The sequence below is a fragment of the Mycteria americana genome, chromosome 3 (assembly GCF_035582795.1).
Source record: "Mycteria americana isolate JAX WOST 10 ecotype Jacksonville Zoo and Gardens chromosome 3, USCA_MyAme_1.0, whole genome shotgun sequence".
Taxonomy (NCBI): domain Eukaryota; kingdom Metazoa; phylum Chordata; class Aves; order Ciconiiformes; family Ciconiidae; genus Mycteria; species Mycteria americana.
Genome location: NC_134367.1, coordinates 103,087,079 through 103,100,507, shown reverse-complemented (window position 1 = coordinate 103,100,507; position 13,429 = coordinate 103,087,079). Strand labels below are relative to the sequence as shown.

Sequence of the window (13,429 nt, the reverse complement as noted above, 5' to 3'; positions counted from 1 at the left end):
CTCTGTACTGCACTAAAAAGCAAGGGATTGCTGTGAATTCTCCCAATGATACAGAATAATCAAAGAACCCCCTTAATGTCTCCTTCAGATACACAGAATATACCGAGAAGTGGGCCTTGCAAGTGTGTTCCAATTCAGATCTGGTGAGGAAAATAACTTTGAGGACTTTTGACAGTAAGTACAAGTTAGATCACACTAAATTACAAGAACCATGCCTGAAAAGTATGCCAGCACCAACAACATACATTGGCAGTTAGTGCCAGTGTTTCTTTCCCTTTTGTTTCCTCCATCCCTTGGCCAGCTCAGGAGAATCAAGCTCATGAACAATGTACTAGCAAATCCTTGACACTACAGGAAGGGTATCTGCTGATTTGAGACATTTACCCAATATCTGAAGTATGTGCCATTTTATGGACTATCAATATAATCCCAGATTAACTGTGTGCACAATGGCACAACTGGAAAATACAAATGTCTTCTTTCCGGTGCTGGACTTGCTCTGAAATGGGCTTACATTCTGTACACAGAAAACATTTTTAGCATATACTAAGCTCTTGAGCATCCTGTTCCAAAAAACCCCAATTGGTCATTTGAGTACAACATGGTTTTATTTTAACCGTATTGCTTGCAGAGTGCTGCCTTCTACCTGAAATAGCAAGAGAAGTCACCAGATAGTTAATGGCATCCTGATAACAGCAGACAGATAATGAATGAGCTGTAGAAATTCTAGGAGTTAACAGGGAGGGAAAGTCCACTGGTTCAGCAGGGTGGAGAGGAGGGAAGCACATTTCTCACTTAAAAACTGCCTTGCAGCAGAAAAAAAAACATTCGGCCAGGAACATGCACGTGGTCATCATTAAGCCTATATTTTCACATTCGTTTCTTAAAATCATTCCCCATTTTACATTATTGCTATATGACTGTGTAATTATACTGCATGAAGTGTATCCACAGTTATCTTTCTGCATTCCTCCTGCCTGGACACACATTGTAATTTGGCTCCCCCTCTTCACTAAAGTATTCTGTGTTGTACAGACAAGTCTTCTGTATCAGAGCTGCCCACAGTCTGTATTTATAGCTCCGAAAACCTTTTCTTCCTAGAACCAAGCACTTCAGTATGTTTCTGCTGGGATGGAGAGAAGAGGAAACTTGTACAGTTCCAGGGAACAGCTGTATGCTAAACAGCCATCTTGCACATCTTCAGCCAAGCTCATCTTCTCAAGTTCTCCTAGCTATTCTCTGATGGCAACGACCGAATATGCTATCATCTCTGAAGGGACACAACAATTGAGCTTCTTGTGGACAGGGATGCAGAGCATAAAAATATCACCGCTTTTGACACAGAACCAAAAGCCAAAGGACTTGGCCTACAATGAGCATGGAAACTGAATGGTCCTGCTAACTTGAGATGATCAAAGCTGAAGGAGGTTGGGGTGGACAAAGCTGAGGCAGAGTAGGTTCAGACAGGGAGGGAAAATGAGTTTGCTGTGGACTTACACGCCATCTTTTCTCTCATTTTTCACTCTTTCCAAAACATAATGCACTTGCTATTAAAACAATATTTGTAACTTTATTTCACATGGGCTTTAGCTATTAAAATATTTCCAAAAATATTCAGTAAGTATTCAAAATGAACATCGTAGAACCAATTTACTAGAATAAATGAAAAGGAGGAAAAAAGATCTGAGCCTCACTAGGTAGAACTCAGCATAGATAGACAGGCCCCATTATTCCTCAGTTTGATGCTGTACTGATACATTTCAACTAGCTACCCAAGATCCTGAATTCTCAACAGTGTAAGCAGTCATTTAAAGATGTAACTACACTACGACCAAGAAAATTATGAGAATATACGGTAGCATCAGAGCATGTACCTAGGTTTTAAGAGACACCTCAGGACAGTATCATTGATTAGTTCCAAAAGCAAGAACAACAAGGCCAAACAATTTAAAACTGTAACTGGGAGAAATAGTTGCATTACTTAAGGCTATGGATATTGGGCACCTACACTTTTAAGCACCTAGGATAATGAATAGAGGCATTGTGCAAGGCAAAAATACCAAAAAGCTAGGATTATGGGAGGCTGGTTTTGACAAAACACTACCACAGGCACTTTCAACCATTCTGCTTGTTCATATTTAAATACATACTGCATTTAAGTCTACAAGTGAAAATACAGTGAAGTAGCAATGGAAACATATCTGGTAGATGTAATTAATCCCTCCATTCTCAGATGGAAAAGTTAATGGGGTAAAGAGGGTTTGTATAGCAGTGTTCAGACTGCAACTTGGGGGTGAAATAAGCAACTTCATTAAATGAAAAAAGAGAACAAGCAATCACACTGCATTTGTATTAAAAAATTTCATAGTGATCCCTTCAACATCACAGGAATCTACCCATCAGGGATGACAAGGTGTCCCCCACAATTAACTCAGAATTACACTGCCATATGCAAATGGACATTATTATCTACTGCCTATAAGTACACCCATATTTAGTTGATATTACAACGTAATTTATAATCAACTTCATACAGCTTGTTCAATCCTGAGCTTCTCTGCAAAATACAGGATTTATCTGTTAGCCCTTGTAATTTAGGGTGCCTCAGTTACATAAGTTTCACAAACGCTTTTTGAAATTGTATGATGGGCACAATTTTCTGAAATAAAGGTTTTAATTAAAATTTAAAATAACAAGGGAAAGGATATCCATAGCAATACAAGTAAAAAATGATTTGCCAGTTAAATTCTCTATACTGCTCGAATGTCAGTAGCAATATAGTATTTTAATTTTTTGAGAAATAATGGGTAAAATCTAGTTTATCAAAATAGTAATGGTAGTCTTTGAACACAGCAAAATCTTGACTAGTCATTGGAACAATAAAGGGGAAATATATTTAACCTCCATTTTGTAATCATATTACTCATTGCAGACAATTTCATAGCTATTTTCTTTATAAAAGTGTCTCTAATTCTGTTCCTCTGAAGAGTAGTTTTGAATCATAGTTCTGCACACAACTTTAACACTTTTGTTAAGCATGGAAGTTTAGTTTCTGATACATTTCAACAAAAGATTATACATATAATCCTTCCTAATCAAATTCTTCTTTTCCCAGTACATCAACTAGAAGTCAGTGACCAACAATATACACATACTAAACCAACAAGGACCTTCTCCAAAATATAATCTTTGAAATATCTGCCTGCAAGCATACATCTCTCTCCTCAAGGTACATTTTCAAAATTATTTCAGACATGCAGTTTCTGCTTTGAAAGCTAAATGCATAATGCAACAAGCTGCCTCCAAATTTGCATTCAGCACAAAGCTGATTGGGGGGGGAGGGGGGAGAGTCCTCTTATATGGAAGAGATATGAAAAGGCAGAAACATACTGGTATGAACCACAGTCAGTAGCAACAGCACATGCACTGAAATTGTAATCCTGATGATTGCCAGGAAAAAAAGAAAAAGACAAAACCCTTCATTTTGTCCCCAGGATGCAAAAAGGCATATATACATATCTGAAAGCCAAATAAGCAAAACTGTGACAAGTTTCTGTTCATGCTGCAATTAGGGTATCAGAGAAGCCAGTCATCTGTTTCCCCCTTGTGTCATGGGTACTTTGGACTCGCTCCGAGATTTCCATCTGTCCAATTTACTTATAGTTGGACCTCATTTTGAAATCCTGTGCCCACCGCTTGCCACTTAAGAGTGCTGTGGTGCATGGTTCTTCAGCTGTATCTGCCTGTTGCAGGCTGGCACATACAGATATAAATCAGGGTCAAAAACTGGCCAGGACCTTCTCCTAGGAGCTGGTTCACTCCTTCCTGGCCACATGCCCTGAGCTCAGCACAGGTCAGCAAACAGGGTGGCTCCCAGTGGAGCTACAGATTGACATGCAGTGACAGACTCTGGTTTCCTGAGCATCACCATCCAAATGTCCACGCTAGTCAACACTCTTCATAAGCACATGTTATCCAATGGATTGTTTATGATCCCACTTTGCACAAAGCTGTGCCTTCCTTTAACTGAGGTCTAAACTCTGGTTCCTCAACAGAGAAGTTGTGTGAGCCTTTAGTATTCAACTTTTAAATTCAATAAAGTTATGCCAGCCTATGTTATTTCAGGACCTGACCCCACACCTACCTAGGTGAAAACTGCTACTCATTAGCAGTGTTAGGGACTACAATTCACAATTCCAGTATGATGGCTAAAGGACCCCCACCTCACAACAAGGTTTGATTGCAAGACCTCATTCCCAATGATTTACAGCATTAAAAAAAAATGAGAAGTGCCAAGCAAGTGTCAGGATCATATGAATCAATTTAAAGTTAAGCTCATTACTAGAACCATTTTTTATGAAACTAATTGCAATAATTTGAGTTGCCAAACCCTGATTTTGTACATCCATATTTTTAAGCCACGTGCTGAAGAAAAACCAGCACAGCTTTGTTTTCTGTCAGTTCCTCCCCAGGACTGCTGGGCTGCACGCTATTCCTGGAAACAAAGCACAACAAATCATGCAATGCATAGCATAATCTGGGAAGCATTTGGCTAACCATGCACTTGAGCAAAGATGCCCACTGCAAGCAGATGGTACAGCACCACTCTGAAAAGCAGATAGTGCCATGATTCTAACTTTGGGCCCTACCTTCAGCGGAGTAGATCTAGGTGGATAGTTTGCCATTTGTAAAGAGTTCAAAGCCAGTAACGTAGATGGAGACAGATAATGTGATACTGTGTGCCCAGAGATTGTATTGCATTGTAGACAGAAATATCCCAGACACCTTAAAAATGGCCATGTTGCTGCTGGAACATGAACACCTTTGAACACAGAAAGGAATAGTGTAATTTCTATAAGCAGGAAAGGAGTTCAAGCAGCAGCACTACCCCACATTTCGCTGGAGCAAACAATATAATTGCACTTAAATCTCTTAAAATCAGTTAGACTAGTTGCCATTTATGACAATGAAATCCAACAAGCAGATTATAGCTTCAGTACTCTCTACCTGTGGGCATTCACCATCTCTTAACAGAAGCATTGTAGTTGCTACAATGTTTCAACAACAGTTCTCGGCCCTTCCTTTTACAAATGTGGCTAAAGGTGACATTAGGAAGTCTCATTCACATATCCTCAGAGTAGCCCATCCTATTTAACCATAGAACCATGTTTGCAAGACCAGCACTTCCATTAGCAGTCTTTGCAAATAAATCTGTCATTTTGCCTGTGAGCTGCTGACCAAGAGTCTCTCCCACACCAGAACATTTTGCACTGGAGACTGAGGTCATTGAATGACAGCTGCTTTCACTGACACAATGCTCATAAGTTGCTCCATTGTCCCTCTTTCTCAAGCAACACCTTACAGCAGGGATGCCCAAAAGACTGTGTAAAGGAGAGAATTCCCCTGACATGCCCCACCATTTAGCAGTTCTAAACTGCTCCTCTGGATCCTCCTATTTCTGCTCATCTGTCTTCCAGTGCTGCCTGTGCCAACCTCCCCAGCTGGCAATCCCTCAAAGGTGAAAGCTTCCAAGTTACAAATAATTACACGTGTGCAACATATATCTGAAACATGTTTTAGCCCTGTCTGAAGAATAAGATTACTAGAGGGAAAGCAGATACAAACCTGCATATAGACTTTGCTAAGTGCTATTATTTAATGTCTCAAACTATAAAACTTTGCTAAAGCAAATCCCCTAGAGGGGGTATGCCTACCAAGCAGAGTAAGTATTTTTCAAGTAGTGACTGCTACCAATTGATTCATCATCATATTCATTATTAAATAAAGATCTGGGAAAGCCATCCATATTTTTAAAAAGACACTTTTGTCTGTCTATAGCTTGCATGGATTCAGATATATTGTTTTCTGCAAGTTTACTTGAAACCCACACCTTCATAGCAAAGCTTGTCTCTTCAGTGACAATCAGCACACTTCTTCCTAAATAACTGCCACCATGTTAGGACACACTATTTAGAAAGCAGATACACAACTTAAAATAGAAACACAACAATTAAACTGTCACAGAAGAGATTTTACATTAGAAATATAGCAAGCAAACTGAAATTATTCATCTAAAAAGCCCAGACTGTTTAGTAGTGTTAGTTTAAAATGAAGATGGGAATATGCATGATGAGAAATGAGATCCAATCCAATACAACAACCCATTTGGATTTATCCGTTACCTAAACTATGGAATATACTTTTGGACACTGAGCCTTGAAAGTCACATTGCAACATTTTCTGGGGACTCTTGCCACATACAAGTATGTTCTTGGAGCTCTTATTTTTCACTTCAGCCTTTCAGTTAGTGCAAGACACTTGGTGAATTCCACCTACATACAGATTTACAGTCTGCCCACTGATACAGTATTGGAATCAGGAACACACACATATATGGAACACTTTTGGCATTCTTCAAGAGCAACAATAACAAATCCTATCTTTTCCTATGCAAAACCAAAACATCTCCATTCTTAGCATGCAACATACAATGAAGTAAACCCTGGCCCAACCCAATGAGAAAATTCCTGTTTAAGTGCTCTTTTAAACATCAAGATCTTAAGAACCTGCTTGAGCCTAGCTCTCAAGCTTCAATGGACTGTCTTTTGTTTGCAAGCTTTGATTTTAAGTTTTAACCATCTGCAATGCAGCAAACTAGCAGCAGCAGCTTTCTTTCATCTGAATGTAAAAATGCAACTAAGAGTAAAAAAGAAAAATCTATGTTATTTGAAAGAAAAAATATGAAGACTGTCAAATGCTTTTATATCATGTCTTTGACAAGCAATTTCTTGTTACAGTAATAAGCAGAACTTGTATATACATGAAGATATCTTTATCATATTGTCTGACACTTGCTTAAGGACATACTGGAATTTTAACACTTCATACTAGATAAAACACTTGAATTTCTGTTCTGTTTCTTCCTGGAATGATTCAACAGTACCACGTTGCCTTTTGGTTTCCTCCATTATTAGAATAACCAAAGCTGCCACTGCATTCATCCTGTGCCAGATGCCTCCATCCAGAGTGCCTGCTCAGTGCTGCAGAGCTCTTCAGCGCCAATACAGCCGATGTATAAACATTCCCCTTACTTCACAAAAAGAGTACTTTCTAAACACACAATTACTTTAAGGTTGAACAGAGCAAACCCTAAACATTCTACTTGCAAAGTATTTCCTGCATAACATCGCAGGGAGAAGCTACGGCTTCCTATGAAAATGGTAGAAATCCACAATGAAATCCTGACCCAGTCAAAGTCAGCAGCAAAACCCTCACTGATTTCAACAGAAGGAGAAATACCTGGACTGACTTTGGACAGCCTGTATAATACAGGCTACAGTCCAACTTTGGTATATATTTTGTTAGACACCTTCACGTCCAAGTAGAAAAATATCAATAAGTCCCAAAGCTTCATCTGTGGAGTTTCAGTTATTAGCTGGGAGCTCAGGCTGGAGACCTGCATAGCAAAAATAATTTCCAATAAGATAGCTGCAAGGAGAAAGTTCCTGTGGACCACATAAAAAGACTTCATGAACTGCTAGTTGCCTCCAGCCTATAAATTGGATCCATGATCTAATATGTTTTGTTGTTTCATTTCAATTTAAACACACAACTTGTATTATATCAGAAAGCCTGAGGAAAGTTTTAATGATTCTGGGCAGCGACTTCCCCCCACCCCCACAATCTCCTGGCCAGAGAGACAAGCAGAACTTTAAGCAGGCATCAGCTATTGCCAGTGTTAATATAAGATTACACACAGGTCTGCCTACTGAGGAGGCTTTAGGACAAGAAATTAGTTCTGTTTCTCATATATCCATCACATTGGATCTCAGTGATACAGTTCAGCAGACACTTTCTTAAAAAGAGCAAATCTCATTTGTATTCTGTTAATCTCTCTTAGAACCCTTCAGAAGAAATATTACTTTAATTTTATACCTTCCCTGATTCTTCAAAAGCCTGTGGTAGCTCATGGAGAGTGGATGAAACCTAGTGCCCATTAGTGGCAAACTCCCATAGGGTAAGTTCTCCTTCAGTTTTCCTCAAGCAAGACTCTTGCAATGCAGCATGATCATCCAATTACTACAAGATCCCTATCCTTACTGCAGACAGAACAATGAAGTTTATTAATAGCCATTACTCATTTTCTACAGTGGTTGTGAACAGGCAGAGTGCTGTTTGCCAAACGTGAGCAGCAGTAGTAGTTCGTATCTATGCAGAGCTCACATCAAATACTCTGAAAAGTGGGCTTCACAGGTGATCAGCAGTAGGTGGGCTTAGCTTGTTTAAGAAAGCCCAGCAATTTCAAATTACAGTAACAAAGCAGTCACTACAGAATTAAATTTCCAGTAATTATGCAATTTAGACCCAAGAAGGATTAGGGTGCTTCATTATTGCCTCTTTTTACACTCCAAAGAGAAAAATAGATTTTTTTTTTTCCTCTACTAAAGAGATTTAAGGAGCCTTTTAAAGTTTTAATATAACCAGCAAATTGAGTTGTACAGTAGATAAGAACTGTAGCATGCACTAATTTGGCTGACTTCAAAAGCAGTTAAATCTTTTGTCTCTATTAGCGAGAGAATGACTAACCAGTCCAGAACTAAAGCATCTTTCATATATTCAGGTGACATGTTAGCTAAAAATAATATGTCACAGATCAATGCTTGGCTTTAAGCATCACAACTGTTAATGAAAAATACAAGTAAATCAGAAAGTGTTATTTTTCAACTTAGAAACAAGTTATTTCACTACTAAAAAGGGTGCACTAATTCTGTAATTAAATGCCCGACTTTTGGGCAAGCAGCTTAAGTATTCTGATACTGGCAAGCAGGTGTGACATTTAAAGGTTACGTATAACTCCATAGCCTTTCCAAGGAGGGCCCTCCTCTCCTCTTTGAAAGACCACACTGACTCCAGCTGTTACCCTGCACAGTAGCTGTGTATTTCACACAGGAGCATACTGTTTAGAAGTACCACAGGGGTTGTAGGTGGCAAGGACATACAGCAAGACCTGCCTTACATTCAACCCTAGTCCTTACGTGTACCAACAGAAGGAAAGATAGCCCTTTCCTTTCTGAGACTCTCACCCAGCATCTTCAAAAGCTATGTGAAAAGCTTCTCAAGAATGAAAACTAATATTCTTTTAAGCTTTTTAAAACACATCATCTACAAAGATGCAAACACAAGCTTTCCATGAAAAAAACTGTTCTTATGCATGTTATTTTTACTACTGATTTGGAATCTGATTCAGTGTACTTGTCCAGACAGGACACACAAACCAGATCTTATGACTTCACGGTGTTAAAGTTTGAAAAAGAAGGCTTAACACGGCTCATGGGCATTGATATATTTGGACTTTTGCACACTTTAGCAATATTGATTTCTTCTGTTCTTAAGATTTCAATACAATTTCCCCTTATGGTGAGCACTAGGCCATTTTGACACTGTGGGTGTAGTTCTATTTAATCCAACTATCCCTTTAAATAATCTTTTTTCATATTTAAGAGATCATCTCTAAAAATATAGGGTGGGGAAAAGGTGCCTTTTGATTTTTAAACAGAAATGCTGCAGCATTAACATTTTTTAAGACAAAAAAAACAGTGAGAAGCCAGATCATTAAAAGACATTTTTGTTTTACCTGATACACTAAAACACACCAGACAACAACTTCTTTGAAAATATCAAAGGCTGGAAAGATACCAGAAGTGACACTCCTAGCCTCCAGAGGAAAGGGAAATATGCATAAGCCTGTCCTTCCTTTTCTTGTCTCTCAGTTCCAGCTGCTGGGTAAGTCCCATCAGAGGAATGGAGTAGAGAGCTTTCAAAAACACAGCTGTCTAGAACTATAGATACAAAACAAGTCACCTCAAAATACATGATCCTCTTGAAGCTGACTGCTAGGCCATTTTATCACTTAAAATGAGATTCTCTGTTCATAGCACAAGTAGGCTTGGCCCAGCATCCCTGCTCTGATCCCCAGACAACACCTCTCCCCAGGCACAGAACCCCAGTGAAGGTCCTCCTGCAGCTTTGGGAAGCAGCTGTGGCTGCCGCTGCAAGCCCTTTCACAGCAAGGTGGGCAGCAGGTTGGAGCCACAGATCTGGATGTGCCATTCAAATTTCTACCAGGTTCTAGGTGATTTGCCCTGAATCCCTTCTTCACACTGCCACGGAGATGTGGAGTTCTTTTTCACTGCCTGCCTCTCCTTCTCTCATGCAAATTTTTCAAGGATTTGTAACTTAACCAACTCCTGAGGTTACCTGCCATAGGAAGGAGTTTACGACCCATGATTTAGCATCCTTCCTTTTTTCCCCTGTAATTACCTCCAAATGACAGGCTGCACAACAGCGATTTGCTGTTATTACTAGCATATAATCAGAGAACTGAACTCATAGAAAGGAGAAATTTAGGGAAAAAAAAATCTCCTATCTCAAATTTCAGACCATCTGTCAACTTATCCAGAAACACCACAGCAAAAGAGCACTACAATACTCAAAACAGAAAGCAAGATCCTTCCACAGGAGTTTGAGAGTACAAGCCCCTAAACTTGTAAAGGCAGCTTTTTCTGAGCTCACAGGCAGGGATATCATCCTGACTACCCATGGCTGTAGCACAGTTACAGCTGGACAATTATGTTTGTGTTAACTTGTGCCAGACACTGGCTATTTGGGAATTTAAGGAGGCAAGCTTCCCAAATCAAGCATTGACAGAAAAACCATTTCTGATTTTATTTAAATGTCCTTAATGATCTTATAACATAAATCCTTTCAGCAGCTTACTCATCTTGATATATTTAATAAGTTAACTCCCAAAATGATTTATTCCAATACAAAAATCAGAAGTACATGATAAACTGGGCTGAGACTGTAAGAAGCACAGGTGAAAATGTACTTAAATTACATTTTTCCCCTACAGGTCATAAAATCCATTTTCCTTGTTTAAAAAAAAAAATCTATTCCAGTCCTCATCACAAACTAAGAATAGGCAATTAGATGTAAATACGATCAAGTGTTTAAGCCAGAAATAAGAGATGGTAAGTTTTTGCTTGCTATTCATCATTCCAAAATTACTGCATGTGGTCACAGTGATCTCTTGTGCTCACACTCACACATAACATCAGTATCAGACTTGTCTTTTCCCAGAAAATCATCTGAAAGGAAGGGAAAATGCCCTGTATGGTCCTTTCCGATAGACATACACAAGGAGCTGTTTCCAGAGGGGGAAAGGTTTCAAGAACAACAGTAAAGGTAGACAAAGTATCAGGATGAGGAAGAAAGATGCAGACAAGACTATATTTTCATTTGTAGATCCATTTTCTATGGCACAGTTATAGCCAAGAATGTGATTAGCAGACAGCAAAGTTCTAATCCATAATTTGGAGCGATTCACCGAGACCTTGCATATAGACCACACTTTTCTCATATAAGGCAAGCAATGCTTTTGCAATAATGAAGCAGGTAAACGAGACCAAATTTCAGACAATTTCTTTCAAATCATAACCAGACACCATTTTTGGATGTCACCAAAACATCTGTGGGATAAACTTAACACATGTTCATATAAAAGTGTGTACGTACATGCAAAATACAGCCCTCCTAGTCCACCTATTAGCATGCAAGAAAATGGGGGAGTTGCCTTATATCAGACTCCTGTCTAGTCAAGAATCAGGGTGTTAAATACAAGATGGAACCTAGAACTTACAGCATGGTAGTTAAAAATGGCCAGATCTTTCTCCATCATTGCATTATTTTATTTTTATCTGGCAGCATTTCTTCAACTCCATTTTCTTTATTCTGGATTAAATTCTGTTTCCTATGAAATCTACCTTTCAAATACTACTTCTTACTGCATTCCTGAAGAACCTCTACCCTTGCTGAGGCTAACCTGTATTAAACACACAAAGTTTTAGCACAATTTGTCCCCAACACACTGGTCTCCAAATTATTTTGGGCTAAGATACTTGGGAATGTGCAAATTTTAAGGTGGAAAGGCAGAGGAGTTGTGCTTCTGCACATTTCATATGAGTCTATGACCAGAGATAACTGGTTTCTTATGCCATGCTGTTCCCACAGCATGTCAAAACACATATGATCAATGCGTCTAATATCTTTGCAGAAGAGCACTCGCCACCATCAGTAACATAGTATGGAAACATAAAAATGGAGGCATGATTTTTTTCCATGAACAACATCTGTGCTAAGTGTTGTCCTAATTTACAAACTGACAAGTTTTTGTGGAATACATTGCCAAGGTCATTTACTGATATGTCAAAATGATACAGGATTTAGTTACATGCTATCTATTGTTTCTGTAGTTTCCACACCCTTACTCCTCCACTAGGATATTTTTCCATGAACTAGTTTGCAAGTTTCAGCAGTAGGACAACTTTTTCCAGTTGTGCTACACAATTCGCCCCCCTGCCTGAAAAGTTGTATAGCAGACAGCCTTGACCAATTCTTTAAAAGCACTTACAAATTTCCAACAACATTGGTTGCTCTCACACAATTCATTACCTTGCTTTTAACCTTGGTAACAAAACCCAAGTTTTAATTCCTCATTACTTAAGATAAAGCAGACATTAAAAACTATAAGTCTGTGTGTCACTGAACTGCTGCCCTATCTGGAAATCAGGAGCTCAGAAACTCCTTTTCACAGCTATAATCAAGCTTTTGAATAGTAATAAATTTATCATGCATTTATTAGCTATGCAGCTGCATATTTAGCAAGATAATGATATCCTGGTAAAATGAAACCACAGTAATACATTCAGCACCTGTATTTGTCTTGAGACAGTAAACAAAACTGCTATTTTTTTGACTCAAGAGATTGTCTTGATTAAATAAAATGCAAATTAGGCAGACTCTACTATGAAGTTGATAACTCCTTTTTAATTAAAGCCTTTTATTTTTAAGTTTGAATGGACACAATTTGGTTTATTGTTTAGTACCATAAATAGGGAGGCAGAGTACCTGATTTGTTTTTCTAATACCTGCTTTGCTTTTCAGCTCTAGAGAAATTTTAGAGACACTGTGGTATCTTTCTTACCTTCCTGATTGAAAGCTCTTCCACCTGCTGTATCACATAGTGAATTATGTTCAGCAAGTACTGCTTATAAGTGACACTGGCCTGGATGTATCAGATCAAAAGCTTTGTTGTTATGCTCAAAGGACACCAGGTGTTGGTGGGAAGACTCCTTAGTAGCATATTTGCATTCCTTACATTGTGACATTTATGTTGTCTTTCTCTTCAGGCTACCTTCTCTCCTTCAAAATCTGCACTGCTAATAGGTTTCAGACATAATAGCAGCAATACTGGGTCTTCTGAAAGCCTAGCTAGCATAATACCCTGTTTCTGAGTACCCTAAAGCAGACACCAGCAAGAAGGGCAAGAGCAAGCCAAGCATACACAAGGACTTTTTTCCAAGCAGCCTCC

General features: G+C 38.8%; 1 protein-coding gene across 4 annotated transcripts in view; it reads right to left on the bottom strand.

Annotated features, from left to right (window-relative positions):
* Positions 1 to 13,429, bottom strand: part of HHAT (hedgehog acyltransferase) — a 168,471-nt gene that overhangs the window by 130,498 nt on the left and 24,544 nt on the right. The window lies entirely within an intron of this gene.